Below are 20,748 nucleotides of genomic sequence, written 5' to 3'. Positions count from 1 at the left end.
CCAGTTCCGCCAGGAGCTCATTGCACTTCTGACATGCTCACAACTTCTGCCCCAAAGAGAGACATATGGCAGAGGGAGCTCGGAGTGTTTTCCTGGTAGTGTAAGACCAATGACATCCTTATTTTGATCCCCTAATTTGCCACGTAGTAACAAACTCTAATTTCACATTATTGCAATAGGTTGCTGCTGGTTATTAAGAAACATTACCACATACATATTACAACAGACCTCTCAAGTGTTCTGAGAGGGAGCATCTAAGCTTTAAAACCAATCAAAAATCCCATCGAATTGCCTCCCTTTCACCTTTAATGAGGGTGGTTGCTACAATAGCCTTCTCTAATTGCCAAGTGATATTAAAAAAAAATTGGATGGACGCCTTAACACAAATGGGACAAATTGGTCCCTCCCTTTGATGCAGGAGCTTTTCTCTAGGCAGGATGGAAGACTGGCAGATGTTGGGGAACTATTGGGAGAAGTATTTAGGACATTATCTGCTAATCACAGTAACTTATATATTTGGATCCGGAGCCAGCTTGTGTGAAGTTCTGTTTGTGCACTCTTCTTTATAGTTATAAAAGCATCATTGTAAAGTCTACCCAGTGTAAAGTCTATGGAGATATAGAATAAAATATATGTTAATTATTGGAAAATTATTATTTCTACTACTAATAAATTATTATCACTATGTTAATTATTAGGAAAGAAGAAAGGAGGCACATTGTTTCAATTGGATCTGGAGATTGTAGAGATGTGACTGAACAGTGTTGCTCTAAGAGCAGTTGGAGGGAGGAGATTCAGTTAGACCACTTATAAACTGAGGATTTAAGGAAACGTTCAAAATCCTTGGAATGTGATGAAAGGAGTAGTCCATTTTTAAACTGCAATAAGGTCTGTGTCTTAAAGGGAAGCATTAGCTTAAAGGGTAGCATTAGCTACTGTAAGGCAGCATTTTGTCCTGTTTTATATAATCTGCTTGGTTTGGTCAATTTTCTGCAGAATGCTATTAAGCTGTTGCTCTTATTTAAAACACATCATTGCTTATTCAGTGTGGCTTGGCCAATTCTTTCCCCACATTGTAGTTATGGGGATGATCAACAATTTTCACAGTGCTCAACAACCAGCAGTGCAAGGTACGGAGCAAGAAAACAGAAGAAAATTCCTCAAGTGGTGGCAGCAGGCTGGTAATAGCAGCTTTAGACTTTTCTCTCTCACAGGCTGACATATCATTAACTATCACCCTTATGAAACTTAAAGGACTCTAGGAGTAGAAATCACCCTTTGGATGCAATAACTGAGCATGGCAGGATGCTTAAAAGAAGTAACTTAAAGCATGAGTAGGCAACTTCTTCAACCTCAAGAGATTTAATAGAATCATAGAATCTTAGAGTTTGGTTTCATCTGCAAATTTGATGACCATCCCCTCAATTCCTTCATCCAAGTCATTTATAAATATGTTAAACAACAACGGGCCCAGGACAGAACCCTGTGGCACCCCACTTGTCTCTTTTTTCCAGGCTGGTGAGGAACTCTTTGGGTTCGATCAGTCAACCAGCTACAAATCCACCTAACAGTTACCTCGTTCAACCCACATTTTACCAGTTTCCATGAGAGAATATCATGGGGGACTCTGACAAAACCCTTACTGAAATCAAGATACACTACATCCACAGCATTTCCCTGATCCACCAAGTTTGTTTTTGAATGTTTGATGCCTTTTAGAGCAGATTACCAAAGTCTTCAGTCTGGCTTGGCGGTCTATAGCAGACCCTCACAGTAAGGTCACTGTTCCATTCTCCTACAATTTTTACCCATATAGTTGCTACACTAATCTATACAGTATCTCTGTCTATAGCATCATCATCATCATCATTATTATTATTATTATTATTATTATTATTATTATTATTATTATTATTTCTATACAGTTCTTCATTTGAGGATCACAGGACAGTTTACAGTATAAAAACACAAAAATATATAACATAGTAACAAACATGGATGTAGCCAAGGGGAGGCAGGGGCAGCAGCTGCTCCCCCAAATCAATAAAATTCAATATAAATTTATAGCAAACTGAGGTTCTAACCCCCCCCCCAACAAAAGGCCTGCCCCCCCTAACAAAAATCCTGGCTATGCCCACGGTAACAAACAAATACAACAGCCCCCTCAATAATCTATCTGACGACATTTGCAAGCTGATCTATGCTATGCTTTAGAACATAAAAATGTCAAAGAGTTCAAAGTTTCTAGGGCAAAAATGTGCAAGCTGATGGAAAAATGTGATTCATTTCTGCTCCAGTTAGAATTTGCTTGTGCTAATTGTTGAAGCGATGCATCTCTATAATGTGAACAATGGATTTAGGTAATTGTCTTGTTAGTTCTATTTCCTTCCACCCCAGTCTGGAACTATGGGGATAGAGAACCTAGCATTAGCTGTGGAAATGTATGCAGCTGCATTTGTTACTAAATAAGTACTTTTGAAGCTCAGAAGGGCTGGTGTCCACATGGCGTAAAACTAGTGATTCAAGCTAGCACTGTTTGCTTGGTAAAGGTGGTCCCATTAGGGCTACTGGACCACAGCCCTCCCAGTGGGAATTACAAGCATTCTTTTTAATACCCTCAAAATCTCAAAACCACTCACTCTTTCCTGTCCCCATTTTATACTTCTACAGTATTTGAACTCACAGAAGCTCTGCAAACACTTCTGTCAATCTGTTGTTCTCTGGCCAATCAGCAATCTTTACCACTCAGCCAATCCTAATCCAAAAGTACAGCTATGGCAAAAAAAGGTCCCTCCTATATGGTTCTAAGCAGAAAAAACATGTGACTGATCAGACGACCTGAAATCTAGCCCCTGATGGAATGCTCTGTCTCTTGTTATGAGGCCTGTCCATCAAAGCCACTATTGCATATATGTCAGGATTGCCTCAACAACAGCAGATGTGCCACACCAGCCAAGAAGGTCTTACTTCTCCCAAGCAGAAACCAAGTGTGGTTCTATCTCTCCAGCTTTTGCTCGCTTCTAGCTTGTAACTCACACAAAACTCTGCTCTGGTTTTTGTCCTTCTAACTACCAGCCAGGCGAGGGAGGGAGAGAGGTCTCCATTCATTTGCCCTCTGGGGACAACTTTTATCTGAAAATGAAAAAAATTATTAAACTTGCTTTGGCGCTTCTTTTGAATGCGTGTTAAGCAGTCTCTGGTACTTTTAAAACAGTCACTTCAAGGACCTTTTGGATGACACAGTAGTTTATAAATATAAATATAAATATAAATATAAATATAAATATAAATATAAATATAAATATAAATATAAATATAAATATAAATATAAATAAAAGTAAGGCTAAACCAAAATATATTTAATAAACCTCGCATCATGCAGGATTGCTAGATGACCACTTTAGCTATGTAGGCAATTCTTATTTCTGAGATCCTGTATAAAAGGGGTGATACCTTCACTTTCTGAGAGATAGTAAAGGTATCACCCCCTTTATACAGGATTTTAGGAATTTTGCTACCATTAACAATGGCCTCAAACCTTAAAGGAGAATGGAATGTGGCTGGCTTTAGTTTATACCATTATAACTGAGATCAGGATCTGCCTATCATTCTTCATTCGCCATTACACTCCCCATTAATATTTTTTATTGGGTGATTAATCATGTGGCGTCATGAGGTGCAGAAAGTTATCAAGCTCTAAACTGCAAATTAAATTTTTCATAAGCAGATTTTACTTAGTCCACAATCATAGATGGATTTTATAATAGAAGCCAAAAGTTCTTGCATAAATTGACATGAAAGGACGGCGAGATAGATGGTTTTTCTGCATCAGTGGTCTATCGTGCACTAATGCTTGTTTCATATGAGTTTAGCACATCTCTCACTTGCAGCATTTACCCTATGCCCAGACAGAAATTTGTACAAACTAGGCATTTTGGCCCTCATCCAGCACCAGTTATGGGCACCTAGTCATGCAGAACAACTGTAAGCCCCAGATGGAAACACAAATTCCCAGCTACATCAAATTCCCAGCTAGTTCAAAGGACTCTAGATAAATGCTGTGCTGTGTATGAGTGCCGGATGTGCTGCTGAAAACATGCCAGTTCTGTATCCAGAAACATTCTTCCGCTTGCACATTTCCCTTGCTAGATTGGGGCACTTGTTTCCTAAAAGAATGGTGTAGCACAATGAAGGTGTTCCTGCTATAGGAGTCAGGACAACAAAATGTAGAGAACATTTCCAGGACTTGGTCTATTGTAGCAGAGTCATTGAGGTGGATCTCTTTTTACCTTCTTTGATCCTTATATTCTTTTCTAGGTACTAGCACCCAGTGGGAGTCTTTCTGTTTTTATTTTAGAAAATGGGAGTTAGGGGAGATGATCAAAAATGTTTAAGAAATAGTGGCACAGAATATACATAGGGTTTATGGTTGTGTACACACCTCACATTTAAAGCACATTTAAAGCATATTTTCCCCTTCTAGAGAATCCTGGGAACTGCAGTATGTCAAGGTTGCTGGGAATTGTAGCTCCATAAAGGGTAAACTACAGTTCACATGAATCTTTGGGAGAGAGAAATGTGTGTTAAATGCATGGTGTGTACACAGCCTAAGGATTTATGAGAAGTATCCAGAGTTCCCACGAGTCGTACTTCACTCATAGGACATTGTTGAGGTTGGGAGGCAATTTTTTTTGCCAGTCCCTCTTTTCTCCGAGGCCCTCTGTGCCAATTGAAAAGCCAATTGGAATAATATAATAATAATAATAATTTATTATTTATACCCCGCCCATCTGGCTGGGCCTCCCCAGCCACTCTGGGCGGCTTCCATAAAAACCAAAAATACAATAAAATCACACGTTAAAAACTTCCCTGAACAGGGCTGCCTTAAGATGTCTTCTGAATGTCAGGTAGTTGTTTATCGCTTTGACATCTGCTGGAAGGGCGTTCCACAGGGCGGGCGCCACTACCGAAAAGGCCCTCTGCCTGGTTCCCTGTAGCTTTGCTTCTCGCAATGAGGGAACTGCCAGAAGGCCCTCGGCGCTGGACCTCAGCGTCCGGGCAGAATGATGGGGGTGGAGACGCTCCTTCAGGTATACTGGACCGACGCCGTTTAGGGCTTTAAAGGTCAGCACCAACACTTTGAATTGTGCTCGGAAACGTACTGGGAGCCAATGTAGGTCTTTCAAGACCGGTGTTATATGGTCTCGGCGGCCGCCCCCAGTCACCAGTCTCGCTGCCGCATTCTGGATTAGTTGTAGTTTCCGAGTCACCTTCAAAGGTAGCCCCACGTAGAGTGCATTGCAGTAGTCCAAGCGGGAGATAACCAGAGCATGCACCACTCTGGCGAGACAGTCCGCAGGCAGATAGGGTCTCAGCCTACGTACCAGATGGAGCTGGTAAACAGCTGCCCTGGACACAGATTTGACCTGTGCCTCCATGGACAGCTGTGAGTCCAAAATGACTCCCAGGCTGCGCACCTGGTCCTCCAGGGGCACAGTTACCCCATTCAGGACCAGGGAATCCTCCACACCTGCCCGCCTCCTGTCCCCCAAAAACAGTACTTCTGTCTTGTCAGGATTCAACCTCAATCTGTTAGCTGCCATCCATCCTCCAACCGCCTCCAGACACTCACGCAGGACCTTCACCGCCTTCACTGGTTCTGATTTAAAAGAGAGGTAGAGCTGGGTATCATCGGCATACTGATGAACACCCAGCCCAAACCTCCTGATGATCTCTCCCAGCGGCTGCATGTAAATGTTGAAAAGCATGGGGGACAGGACAGAACCCTGAGGCACCCCACAAGTGAGAGCCCAGGGGTCTGAACACTCATCCCCCACCACCACTTTCTGAACACGGCCCAGGAGGAAGGAGCGGAACCACTGTATGACAGTGCCCCCAGCTCCCAGCCCCCCAAGACGGTCCAGAAGGATGCTATGGTCGATGGTATCAAACGCCGCTGAGAGATCCAGCAGAACTAGGAAACAGCTCTCACCTTTGTCCCTAGCCCGCCGGAGATCATCAACCAGTGCGACCAAGGCAGTTTCAGTCCCATGATGAGGCCTGAATCCCGACTGGAAGGGATCCAAATGGTCCGCTTCTTCCAGGCGGAAGGTTTGGGGGACACTCTGTAATGATGTGGGAGGAGATATGAGGGGTGGCATAGAAACTTACCTCTTTCTGCTTCCACAAGCAGAAACTTCTGCTGGATCTCAGTGCCTTCCAAAAACTGAAGGCGTGTTTTCACTCTCAGAAGAGATACTCTGGATCTAACCCAATATATTGTGTTAGTTATGTAAATAAGATTAATGATATTAAAATTAATGAGGACTGTAAGGAAAATATACTGTTGGCCAGGGTTAAGACAATATTGACACTGAACAAAGGAGGAAGATTATTGCTATCCTATTTTACCAATACAAGAATTTTCAAAATACTGCTATCTCTCATGACATTGCCTAATCCATCATTAAAGCCATCTAAAGCCCTTTCGGTGTAGTGCTTAGAGTTCTGGACTAGGATCTGGGAAACCAGGGTTCAAATCACCACTCACCCATGAAGCTCACTGGGTGACCTTGGGCCAGTCACAGTCTCTCAGCCTAACTTACCTCACAGGATGTTGTGAAGATAAAAAATGGAAAAAGAAGGGAACGGTGTACACCACCTTGAGTTCCTGGCAGGAAAGGCAAGATATAAACATAACAATAAATAAAATAAATAACATAGAATCATAGAGTTGGAATAGACCACAAGGGCCATCGAGTCCAACCCCCTGCCAAGCAGGAAACACCATCAGAGCACTCCTGACATATGGTTGTCAAGCCTCTGCTTAAAGACCTCCAAAGAAGGAGACTCCACCACACTCCTTGGCAGCAAATTCCACTGTCGAACAGCTCTTACTGTCAGGAAGTTCTTCCTAATGTTTAGGTGGAATCTTCTTTCTTGTAGTTTGGATCCATTGCTCCGTGTCCGCTTCTCTGGAGCAGCAGAAAACAACCTTTCTCCCTCCTCTATATGACATCCTTTTATATATTTGAACATGGCTATCATATCACCCCTTAACCTCCTCTTCTCCAGGCTAAACATGCCCAGCTCCCTTAGCCGTTCCTCATAAGGCATCATTTCCAGGCCTTTGACCATTTTGGTTACCCTCCTCTGGACACGTTCCAGTTTGTCAATGTCCTTCTTGAACTGTGGTGCCCAGAACTGGACACAGTACTCCAGGTGAGGTCTGACCAGAGCAGAATACAGTGGCACTATTACTTCCCTTGATCTAGATGCTATACTCCTATTGATGCAGCCCAGAATTGCATTGGCTTTTTTAGCTGCCGCGTCACACTGTTGGCTCATGTCAAGTTTGTGGTCAACCAAGACTCCTAGATCCTTTTCACATGTACTGCTCTCAAGCCAGGTGTCACCCATCTTGTATTTGTGCCTCTCATTTTTTTTGCCCAAGTGCAATACTTTACATTTCTCCCTGTTAAAGTTCATCTTGTTTGTTTTGGCCCAGTTCTCTAATCTGTCAAGGTCGTTTTGAAGTGTGATCCTGTCCTCTGGGGTGTTAGCCACCCCTCCCAGTTTGGTGTCATCTGCAAATTTGATCAGGATGCCCTTGAGTCCATCATCCAAGTCGTTGATAAAGATATTGAATAAGACCGGGCCCAAGACAGAACCCTGTGGCACCCCACTAGTCACTCTTCTCCAGGATGAAGAGGAACCATTGATGAGCACCCTTTGGGTTCGTTCGGTCAGTCAGCCAGTTACAAATCCACTGAGTGGTAGCATAGTCAAGACCGCATTTTACCAGCTTCTTTACAATAATATCATGGGGCACCTTGTCGAATGCCTTGCTGAAATCAAGGTAGGCTACATCCACTGCGTTCCCTTCATCTACCAGGCTTGTAATTCTGTCAAAAAACGAGATCAGGTTAGTCTGACATGACTTATTTTTCAGAAATCCATGCTGACTATTGGTGATCACAGCATTCCTTTCTAGGTGCTCACAGACTGTTTGCTTAATGATCTGCTCCAGAATCTTCCCTGGTATTAATGTCAGACTGACTGGGTGATAATTTGCCTGAAGGCATGAGGGTTAATGCCAAGGCGATAATTTGTCTGAAGGCATGAGGGTTAATGTCAAGGCTTTGGGAAAGCTACTCCTCCCCTGGCTGCAGCAAAAGCAGAGAAAACAAGGTAGAGTCCTTTTTTTAATGAGTTTTACTGAATCCTAATAGCAAGAGACAAAAGAACACAACCGGCCTCAACATGGCGTTGCTCCAAACTGGGCTCCTCCTTCCTAGCAACAGCATCTTCCCTTACGGTGGCTGCTCATGGTCAAATGTCTTTGAGTGCTTTGTTCCTGTACTCTTAACAAACTCCACATTCTGGGAGAAGGGGGATCAGAAATACTTTCCAGTGACAACGTGTCATCTAGCTGCCCTGCTGCAGTCCACCCCCCTTCTTCTAACACTTCCCAACTTTTCTGTTTGTCTCTCTCTGAGCTGTGACTTTCCTTAAACCCCTCAAAGCCCTGCTGTAAATCAAAGCTGTCTCCTTGCAGCATCAGGAGAAGGGAAGGGGATGATCTCCACCATTCCTCCACCTCGCCCTCTTGAGTTCAATCCCTGATGTTTGCAGAGGATGATGGTGTGCATACAAGCCCCATCTCATGGCTCCCATCTGCTCAGACTTTCTTGTTCCGATCAATGTTTCTAAAGGGGGTTTCTAATTGCATTCAATCTGGATCTAGTTAGGAACCTCGGTGCAACCAGAAGCCCTGCAGTATCAAGGAGGCTCATTACCACATTCAGACCTTTCTTTGAGCGCCTCATGTTCAGGGAAGGAGATGCATCCCAAGTTCATGGGAGGTTGAGATAGTACACTTAAGCTCAGCCACCTATACACATTTAGTGTTCAAGTAATCAGGTGAAGGGTTGAAGTCTATGACCTTAAGCCCATCCTACTGAGGCTTACAAGTAACAGTGACGAATTTAGGATGGTGCAAGCAATTTCCACACACAAGGTGCCAATTTTTGTCCTTGCTCAAGGTTCCATATTACAAAAGTCTGCCCCTGCCAAATAGCTATTAAGATAATAATTGTTCACACAGAGTATATGATAGCCTCATAGTTACAAAGGAATTATGATGAAAGGTTTAAGTCAGACTAGCTCTAATCCAAAGGGTTGCAGATATCTCAGCATATGAAACTTGGTGAAAGAGAACCACAAGCCACTACTGTATATCCAGCCAAATGGGCAAGGTATAAATAATGAAGTTATCATCATCATCATCAGTGAGAATCTAGGCACACCAATGGATCACAGAGCACTTCGTGGCTGTGCATTTGTACAATGAATTATTGGCCTTAAAAACAAATCTGTGATGTTCCCCACAAGTAAAATTGTGTGGTTTTCATTCTTCTGCCAAAGAAGTGTGCTAAGCTGATAATAGTGTGCTAAGCTGATAATAGCACTGACTGACCCAGCACAATGATCTACTCTTCCTGGATCCACACATATCATCTCCATGACAAGCTCCTATTCACTTGGGTGATCCTAGCTTTGATATTTGGCCTGAATGCTCTGAGGTGTTTTCACAGGAGTGAAGAATGTGATTCATAGAACTAGCCAGAACTGCTGTTGACATTCAGATTCCTGTTGATTTGAAATGAACAAATACTTTGGTAGGTCAGGTAGTGATAATGTGTTATAGAATCATAGAATCATAGAGTTGGAATAGACCACAAGGACCATCGAGTCCAACCCTCTGCCAAGCAGGAAACACCATCAGAGCACCAACAAATATATGACTGTCCATAAATAATGGCCACAAGGAAACATAACAGAGACATCTTGAATTAAATGGCTGCAATCCTGAACACACTAAGGAGAAGGCCCAGTGATCAGTGCATCTTGAGAGAGCATCAGCATATGTCGAGGAAGTATTTTCTTCTGTTTCTAATCTATATGTAATGATTTCTGATAGAAATGAACTTGCTTGGCAGAATATCACTCACCTAAATGGAGGTAGTTTTCTCCCCACGTGGTGGACCTACATGGTAAATAAAGCACAATTCTGTTTAAACGGGAATGGCAGATTATATCAATAAATTGAAAACAAAACAGCATAATTCTAAATTTTCACAGCACTCGGGAAATATAAAATGTTCCATCTCTATCTCAGTTTCTGTCAAAACCCTTGTGAATCTTTCTGCACATCTTCGTAAATGGTATTGTTTGAAAGCTGAAGGAATGTTTCACCCAAAGTACTTAGGCAGAATGGTTGCAGTCCATGCACACTTATCTGGGAGAAAGCCCATTGAATATGGTGGGGTAAACGTGTGGTGTTACTGCCAGCACTATATAAAAAACATGATGCAATACTAGAACGTTGGAACACCATTGTTAGCAGATAAAATAGCTGTGTTGCATGAAATACAGGCATGGAAGAATCTGTCCATTTTGGCAGGGATGGTAGAAGAGCAGAGCAGTACTTCTCATTTCACCTCAACCAACAAAATGGGACACACCACCCCTGCTACCCTGAATCTGTTGGTCTATAACACTGTCCAGCTGCAAATACTGTTTTCCTTGCAGATATTGATCATCTGGATTCATTCCAATCAGATTCAGGCCTAGTTTCAGAATTGAATAGGTCACAGTGATCCTTCATTAACAGACAAGGGAAGTGCAGCAACCACCCATGGCACCTCCATCTAATCCAGATTTATCTTCAATTTGTAGGACTGCCTACACCCAGTCCATACACCTCCAGACATCAATTCAAGAGCTTTCCTTCTGACACTAATGAAACAGGAAAACAGAGCTGGGTGTCATCAGTACATTGTTAGAGGTAAAGGTAAAGGTACCCCTGCCCGTACGGGCCAGTCTTGACAGACTCTAGGGTTGTGCGCCCATCTCACTCACGAGGCCGGGGGCCAGCGCTGTCCGGAGACACTTCCGGGTCACGTGGCCAGCGTGACATCGCTGCTCTGGCGAGCCAGAGCCGCACACGGAAACGCCGTTTACCTTCCCGCTAGTAAGCGGTCCCTATTTATCTACTTGCACCTGGGGGTGCTTTCGAACTGCTAGGTTGGCAGGCGCTGGGACCGAACAACGGGAGCGCACCCCGCCGCGGGGATTCGAACCGCCAACCTTTCGATCGGCAAGCCCTAGGCGCTGAGGCTTTTACCCACAGCGCCACCCGCGTCCCATTCTAACATTGTTAGAACTTGACCCCAAATCACCTGATGACTGTTCCCAGTATTGGCAACAAACCATTACCAAAAAATGAGCCCATTAGGCAGAATTGCATAGAAACATGGGCACATTTATTATTTCTTAGCATTCTTTATTAAATTCCTATACCACCCTTCATCCAAAGATCACGGGGCAGTGTACAATATAAAAACACAAAAACACAGAGCATAACCGCAAACAAAAACAATACTCACATGCAGTTTAAAAGGCCATAGATTGATTGATTAATTAGCCAAAGGCCTGGGAGAAGAGGAATGTTTTTGCCTCACGCTAAACTGTTGACACAGTTGCAAATGTGTTGCAGACATATGGCAATCAAAACTGAATAAAAAGAGAAAGTGAGAGGAGCCAAAATGACAGATCCTTCTGAAGAGGGCTAGGGTCACATGCATCGAAAAGTCAAAGCTCTGGGTTTTTGCTCTCCTGGCACTAAATTGTATAGATTTATTTGAAAGGTAGAAAGCAGTACCTGACCAGAATTTCCTTTTATGTTCTACTCTCTACAGCTTCCAGATGGTGCAGCAGAACTAATGAATCTGTGCTTCAGCGCTGCCTAGTGCCAAAGCAGGTGCCTCAAAGTGGAGGAACAGCTTTTTGCCTGCTATTCATCACTTTCTCCAGAATTAGTACAGTGCATGTACCAAGAGAACAGCAGCAAAAAAACTTTTGTCCTCATACCTTTCTCCTCCCTTCCCTCCATTCCTCTCTTAAGGAGGGACAGCCAGTCCATTGCTCATTTCAGCAATGTGTTTACATTTGCACTTCTCTTCCATGTTCCTCTCATTCATTGCTCACTCACCCTTGAAAGGGCAAGTGAACAGGCAGCAGCGCCAAGGAGGACAAGCAGCCGTGCATGGGCTCCCTGTTGGGAACTTGGCGTGTGCCCAGCAGTGCTGGGGTCTGGCGCGGACACTGTGTCCATCGGAAGCAGATTCAAGGGCTGCTGTGTTGTGTGGAGGAATGGGCAGATCTGTCTGTTTCTGATTCTTTCAGTTTCTCCTTTTTCCTTCTTGAGGTCAGTTATCCAGGTTTATACATTAGTTTGCTTTAAAAAACAAACTGCAAGATTTCACGAAAATACATCAGCATTTTAGTACAATTTTCTCCTAAGATACACCTCTATCTATGCAATATCCCCCCCCCCCCCGAAATACATATATTTGCAAATAATGTTTCCAACTAAAATGCATTTATTTTCACTAATATATGCATTTTTTATGGACACTTTGCATTTTTATAGACATTACCTGGCTGGAGAACTGCATTGCAAATGCATATTTTGTTTCAGTAAATGCAGATTAGGTAACTTTGCCTTTAAACCAGTGTGTTGTAGTGGTTATTGTCGGACTAGGCCCTGAGAGAAACCAGGGTTGTAGTCCTCACTCGACTATGAAGCTCACAGTCTATCAGTCACCCTCAGCCTGCCCTACCACACAAGGTTGTTGTGAGGATAAAATACTTTATAATAACAAAACATATAATTGTTAATTTTAAAAAATCCATGTGTGACCCTCAATAAAGTAGCGGCAACAGCTCAATAAAAGTCAACATCATCATAGTCTATCAAATGCCTGGGGAAAGAGTAAAGTTTTTAGCAGATGTTTGTGATGGCTCCAGTTGGAGCTCACTGGGGAGAGCATTCCATAAACAGGGAGCCACAACTGAAAAGGCCCTGGTGAGCACTGGTGAGTTATGAGTTCCTGAAGGGCCCTTGCGAAACTACCAGGTGCACCGAGTGCTTCTTTTCCACCAGGCTTATGAAGATCAGCCTTGATTTATAATACTTGTGACAGATGGAGAAGCAGACGGAGAAGCATATGGAGTGTACTGCAGTCATGGAAAAACTTACTTGTCATCAGCATGTGCTGCAGGGAACCACAGAGCTTGAGGATTGTGTGGATATTGGGTGGACCTTTACGACGTATCTTAAGAGTCGCTCCTATCTCAATATAGTCCCTGCAAAGTATGAATTCATATGGCAGTACCTTTAACTAGTATTTCCCCCCATTTGTCTTCCTCACCCATTATTTACCTAGTCTGTCTATTTTTTCAAATATTCTTTTCCTTATAATTAGACGTCAATGCTATTTGAATTACACACACACAGAGAGAGAGAGAGAGAGAGAGAGAGAGAGAGAGAGAGAATTATAAAACGAGAGAGTGGGGTCCTGCCCCACCACATAAGATAATGGAGAGGATGGGTATTGATCAATGTTAGTGGAACTTCCATGATGTGGGTGACGCCGTGGTCTAAACCACTGAGCCTCTTGGGCTTCCTGATCAGAAGGTTGGCGGTTCGAATCCCCACGGCGGGGTGAGCTCCCGTTGTTATGTCCCAGCCTAGAAGTTTGAAAGCAGGTCAGTGCAAGTAGATAAATAGGTACTGCTGCGGTGGGAAGGTAAATGGCATTTCCGTGTGCTTTGGTTTCCATCACAGTGTTCCGTTGTGCCAGAAGTGGTTTAGTCATGCTGGCCACATGACCTGGAAAGCTGTCTGCAGACAAACGCCAGCTCCCTCGACCTGAAAACGAGATGAATGCCGCACGCCATAGTTGCCTTTAACTGGACTTAACCATCCAGGGGTCCTTTACCTTTATCTTTAGTTGTTGTTTAGTCGTGTCTGACTCTTCATGACCCCATGGACCAGAGCACACCAGGCACTCCTGTCTTCCACTGCCTCCCACAGTTTGATCAAACTCATGGTAGTAGCTTCAAGAACACTGTCCAACCATCTCGTCCTCTGTCATCCCCTTCTCCTTGTGCCCTCACTCCTTGCCAGCATCACAGTCTTTTCCAGGGAGTCTTCTCTTCTCATGAGGTGGCCAAAGTATTGGAGCCCCAGCTTCAGGATTTGTCCTTCCAGTGAGCACTCAGGGCTGATTTCCTTAAGAATGGATAGGTTTGATCTTCTTGCAGTCCATGGGACTCTAGTAGAACTTCCTTTTCCCTACCATAGGGGGAGTGAATATGTGTGTAGTACAAAGGGGGTGCAGTGTGCAGCCTTTGGGTGGGGATTCCTAACCTTGATGTGTACTGCTGTGTGTGCCTTCCCTTTTCTAGGTCTTTAAGAAGTCAACTAATAGGGGTACCCCAAGACCTAATCACATGGAGGACTGAGCGGAAAGGATTTGCACATATTCTGGAGAACTCATGCCGAATAAACATGAGAGACACCCCAATGGTCTATATCAACAAAGGATAGCCATTGTATGCTTGCTCTTTTCTCGCCCTTTGTGACTTGTCCTATGTAAGGTCACTTTTCCAGGCAAAATGGAAACACTTACCTAAGAGGATTATAAACAGGGAGTTACAAAGAAAGATGTGGTTTGTTACTAATCATACAGAGGTTAACGCAACCTCACTTCCCTTTTATTACTACTACTGTATTATAGTGATGCTGAACACTGTTGTTACTACCAATTATAATTGTTAAGTATCGAGAGCGCTAGGCACTGCAAAAACTTTCAAAGAATGAAACAGACCATGCCTGCAGGCTTACATTGCAGTTTAGGCTTGGATCTACTACTACTACTACTATTTATTAATTAAATTTATATTCCACCATTCATCCAAATATCTCCAGGCAGTTCACAAGGTAAAATACAGTATAAAGGCACAAAATAAACAAATACTTCAATCTCTGTATGTTCCATCTAACCTTAGACTTTGGTTTAAGAATGAACGGTGATGGGTGACAACCTAAAGTCATACTGGACTATTTCTGAGTAAGTCATACACAGAATAGACCTTAGATGGAATCAATGGCCTTGGAGTTAGACACAGGTCTACTCTGAGCAGGACTTAGTCAAGTATAACCCAACACCCTCTGGGGAGATGTAATACAAAATATATGCACTGAAATGCTGCCATCTTTGGGATTTCAGGTAGTATTTACAAAATTTCCATGAACTCTTAATGTTGACTATTGAATGACCTATGTCAGTCTTCCCCAACCTTGGGCCTCCAGCTGTTTTTGGACTACAACTCCCATCATCCCTCGCTAGCAAGACCAGTGGTCAAGGATGATGGGAATTGTAGTCCAAAAACAGCTGGAGGCCCAAGGTTGGGGAACACTGACCTATGTGAATCAAGAGAGATTAACCAACAGTGCTAATTCTATATCTTTATATCACATTTATTTAATCACAATATTTATAAGTCCCATTAGCAAAACGTTCTCTGGGTATAAGTAATACAGATTTGAGAAATGATAAGAAAGGAGGGCCTTTTGCACTCAGGTCCTTCTTGTAGGTCCTTCAGGTCCTTTCTATCTTCAGCTGTTCAGCCCCTGTGAGATCAGTATGCTGGACGGCATGAGCCACTGGCCTGATCCAGCAGGGCTCTTATGCTCATAAAGCTCAAAAATAAAGCATAAACATGAAATCTAAAACCAACTAGAAACAGCAGAAGTTATCAGTATGGAGTTATCCGACCCCCAAGCCATCTGAAGGTAGCCCAGTATAGGAAGTTTTTTTAACGTTTAAATATGTGTTTATATATGTTGGAAGCTGCCCCAAGTGACAGGAACAACCCAGTTAGATGGGTGGGGTATACTTAGTAAAATTATTATGATTATGATTACTACTACTACTACTATTGTATAGGAGGTGCCTATTTTCATTGGAGAAATGTTGGAGGGTGTGTACTACAGTGGTACCTCGGGTTACATACGCTTCAGGTTACATACGCTTCAGGTTACAGACTCCGCTAACCCAGAAATAGTGCTTCAGGTTAAGAACTTTGCTTCAGGATGAGAACAGAAATTGTGCTCCGGTGGCGCGGCAGCAGCAGGAGGCCCCATTAGCTAAAGTGGTGCTTCAGGTTAAGAACACTTTCAGGTTAAGAACAGACCTCTGGAACGAATTAAGTACTTAACCTGAGGTACCACTGTACTTGAAAGCAAACAAGCTGAAGAGCCTGGGGAAAACATCTTCACCCAGTGCCAGAAAGGACCACCATGCAGATGCTAGCCAAGGTACCACAGTAATCTCAAAACAAACAGTAATAATCACAACATTAATTGGGGGAAGCAACACCCAAAACATTCTAATCCACTTGAATGGTGTAACTTCTACTTTAATCTTCAAGTGAATTAGGAAAGCTGATTCGCTGTTGCTGAGAACCTAGTTTGACTGCATAGTGAACATAGTGAAACCAGCATGGGACAGGAGAGAATGACACTTTAACTCTGCGTGGGCATCCAAGTTTCGTATTGTAGCCTTATTGGAGTTCCCCGATTGGGTCTGCGTTGCTCCGGGACCCATTTCTTCAGTATCTTGAGCAGCTCACCCAGTGTTTGGAGAGAGAGAAAAGACGCTGAGAATGCTCAAAGGCCCAGTTCTCATTATTATTGGTCTGATATTCCTTAAATACTTGTTTAGACATGCAGGTAAGAGTCTAGAGACACATGTAAAACTGGAGATGCTAAGCTCTGGAAATTGCACTTGCCATATTGTCATCACTGATGTAAATGACGCCTGAAAATTTTGCTTAAGGGGAAGCAGGTTCTACCAGTTCAAAGCATGCTTTATGCACAGATCAGATGTGTTGGTTGCCTGGAACATCAAAAAAACAGTCTAGATTTGCCTTACAGCAAATCAAACATTATTATTATTATTATTATTATTATTATTATTATTATTATTAAAATTTCAATACCAACCTTCATCCGAAAATCACAGAGTGGTTTGCAAGATAAAAACACAAAAATACATATCATAATAACAACAAAAACAATTTGGCCATCTTGCCCACTCATTTCTGATTGCTCAGATTGGCAGGGGACATCAAGGTTCTCAAGGAGAGATTTTTCCCAACACCTTCTATCTCAGAAGAGGTTGTTAGGGTTACCTAGTGGGGCACTAAGAGGCAAGGGGACACTTAAGGTGAAAATGACAAGAGATCACTGGATGAAGTTCCTCAATTTTGCTGAAGTAGTTAAACTATTTAGTCTTAATGAGATTTTGAATAAATATGCAATTAATTGAAACTATTTTGAATTTCATTATGTTATTATCTTCCTTAGTGGGTTGTGCAAACCACTATTCTGAATACAGTAATGCTTTTTATAGGGTAGAGCATACTGCGGATGAGTTTATAGAACCAAGGAGACGACGGCCTGGAAAAGTTTGGGAACCCCTGTTCTGATTCTTCTAAGACGAGATGTCAAGGATTAAACCTTGGTCTTTCTGCAAAGAGCTCTAAGCTGTTGTTGCTGTCTCATACAAACAGCAGTTCAAGAGGACTCAAAAGAGGGTTCTGTTAACCCATCGGAAGAGATGGGGAGCAGCAAAACTGGAAAAGAAATCTGCACTCACTGAATAAGCAGAAATGAGGGAATCTGGAAGACCCTCATGCAAGCTCCTCTTCAATGTGCATCTGTTCTGTGCACACTGCAAACACCTCTTGGGTAGAGATATTTGGTGAAGGGATGGGGGAACCTTCAAGCCTAGATAGTTCCTGATGTTTGTATGTGTGTGTGTGATTTTGCAGGGGGTTCTGCATCTGTTAGAAAGAAGCCAGTGAGTGTCTATAGAAACAGCGAAGAAATCTGATACAGAAAAGAAAGCCTGAATTTATTACAGAGCAAATGTTTTGGAATACAGTACGTAGAGAGTAATCACACATACCACTCTGTTGAGAATGTATGACTCTGCATGTTCTTTTATTTTATTTTTGGTTCCATTTCAAATAAAGCTGAATTTCAAAAGCTATATATTTTATTCATTGTTGTAACACAATCCTATACATTAGAAGAGTTGTTGTTTTGCGGGACACCCTACATTTTGCATGTAGAATATCCCAAGTCCAGTGCCCTGCATCCCAGGTCCACCTCCCTTACCTCTCCCAGGTAAGGTTGGCAGAGACCACAGTCTGAAATCCTGGACAGCCACAGCCAGTCGGTGTAAACAATACTGAGCTGGGTGGACCAATAGCTTCACTCCTTGTAAGGCAGCTTCCTGTTTCATTTGAAGTTCACTGCTTTGAGTGGGATTTACTAGCTAGTGTATCTAGTATTGCAGTCTACATTTGCTTACTAAGAATTCCAATAAATCTGTGGGATTTCTCTTTTAAAAGGGCCTTCTCAGTGGTTGTTCCCAGGCCCTGGAATGTCCTCCCTGGAGAACATAGACTGGTTTCCCCTTGTTGTCCTTCAACTGGCAGGTGTGAAGACCTTGTTCCTACAGGTTTTTTTGGGAATTGACTGCTTTTAATGAAAGTGCTGGTGCTGTGTTGTTTTTATTGTAATTATATATGTATATGTTTGTAGTTTTAGTTCTATCAGTGTTTAGTTGTTTTTTAATGATGGGGTTTTTTCTGGGGGGTTTTTAAGCGATTCTTGTTTTTAACTGTAAGCCACCATGAGTCCTATGAGGGGAAAAGGCAGTATACCGTATAAATAAACTAATAATGCTAACACTAATACTACTAATAATAATGTTTTGGGTCAGGCCGTTATTGTGACAAAGAAAGCTTGAAGTGACGGAAATGCAACAGTAAACTACATTTAACATACTAGTTAAACTGGAATGATAGGATCTACAGTGGTTCAGCTGCATTTAGGAAACTGGCTTAAAGCCAAGCAATCTTGTTCAACTGGTTTGAGGATTTGCAACCTTAGCCTATGGAAGCTGAAAACTTGTAATGAGAAAGTAATATACTGTTGCATGCCACCCCAATCTGAAAGCAGTGCGAAATTCCAGAGCTTCCAGGTGCTTACCCTTCAGCGTGAGGGACAGCGGAGACTGTAGTGTCTTTATGGTATATGGTCTATTTACACATACAGTGGTACCTCGGGTTACACACGCTTCAGGTTACATACGCTTCAGGTTACAGACTCCGCTAACTCAGAAATAGTACCTCGGGTTAAGAACTTTGCTTCAGGATGAGAACAGAAATCATGCTCCGGTGGCGCGGCAGCAGCAGGAGGCCGCATTAGCTAAAGTGGTGCTTCAGGTTAATAACAGTTTCAGGTTAAGAACGGACCTCCAGAATGAATTAAGTACTTAACCCGAGGTACCACTGCATATACAACCTGAGCCTATGATGGATTGGTTCACAACACTAACACCCAAGAGGGTCTTGCTTCTCCCATGGCCACAGCCTTGGATTCCAACAGAAATCAGGCATAGCTGTGTCTCCCAGCTGCCCAGCCCGCCCGCTTCCAGCTTCTAGCTCACATAACTCCACTCTGTCCTTTGTCTTTCTAACTACCAGCAAGGTGGGAGGGAGACACCCTTTGTGATCTGCCACAGAGCCACTTCCTTTGTTACCTTAATGGCCCGTACACAGAGGGCCATTACCTCACCAAGAAAGTAGCCCGGCTATTCCATGAATTGAATCCAACCTGAAGGGGGCTCAAGCATATATCCTACCCCACAAAAAAACACACACACAATACTAACATTAGCTGATCACCAAAGTGAAATGAAACATCTTGCCCATGATAGGGCGAGATAGGGCTGGCTATTGGCCAGAAAAACCTAGCCAGCCAGGTCTGTGCTCTCTCTACTTTGACATGGATTTGCTATGCATAAATCAACAGGTGAAGCTCTGCATGTCATGAAGGGAAAGCGCCATCGCCTTTGGCAGAAGTACGATGTACATGTGTCTCAGCGTTCTTTAAAGCGATTTTCCTCGGGGGTGTATGGGTGAGTAGTAAGGATGAGTAGTTAAAGCTGCAAGACTAAAATGCAAACGCCTTTGGAAGTCTATCCCACTGGAATGCTGCTGTTGTTGTTCAGCTGGTGGTGATCTGGCGCTGGTAGGCTCACCTGCAAAAAAGATATTTATTTACTTAAGCCGCCGCACATCGGATGATTGGCCAAGGACACGCCTAGAGCCCGTGGGCCGGCATAATGGCGAAGCGCCCCCTCCGCCGTGCTACTCTCCCTCTTGCTCCGCGCTCTGCCTCTTTCGCGGGCATTCGGCTGGGCGTGACGTCATTTCATTCATACCGCCAGTTTGCAGAACAATCTAGACCCTGGGCTCGTTCGAAGTGAGACAAAGGTGAGGGGGAAGCTGGACCGCCCAACTTCTCTCGCCGGTTTATAAATGCCTCGAAACCGGTTGCTTGAGTTCGGCGCGCGCCCCTGAGCTAAGTCGGTCCCCCTGCAGCGGATTATTTAAAAAAAAAAATATCTCTTCCACTTACTCATGTTTCGGCACTGTGGATTCAGTGCATCGCATATCTTTCATATAGATAATGTTTAAAAAGTCTCTATCTCTCTCTCCCCCCACACCCCTTGCCAGCTCTCGGTGGTGCAGTCCATTGTGACATTCCGCTAGGAAACCTGTCGGCTTCGCCAGCTGCAGACCACGAGGGCGCTCCTGGGTCTTAAAGCTCGCGAAGTGTGGTTTGCTAAGATTTCGTCTTATCTAGGGAAGGAAAGTGCGTTCCTCGAACCTAACAGTGAAAGCTTTGCTCAGTTGCCTTTGAGGAAGATATTGGAACGATAAACTTGGTTGCCTCGCTGAATTGCTGAGAGACAG

The sequence above is a fragment of the Podarcis muralis genome, chromosome 9, assembly GCF_964188315.1.
Source record: "Podarcis muralis chromosome 9, rPodMur119.hap1.1, whole genome shotgun sequence".
Lineage (NCBI taxonomy): Eukaryota > Metazoa > Chordata > Lepidosauria > Squamata > Lacertidae > Podarcis > Podarcis muralis.
Note: the sequence above shows the minus strand (reverse complement) of the source record.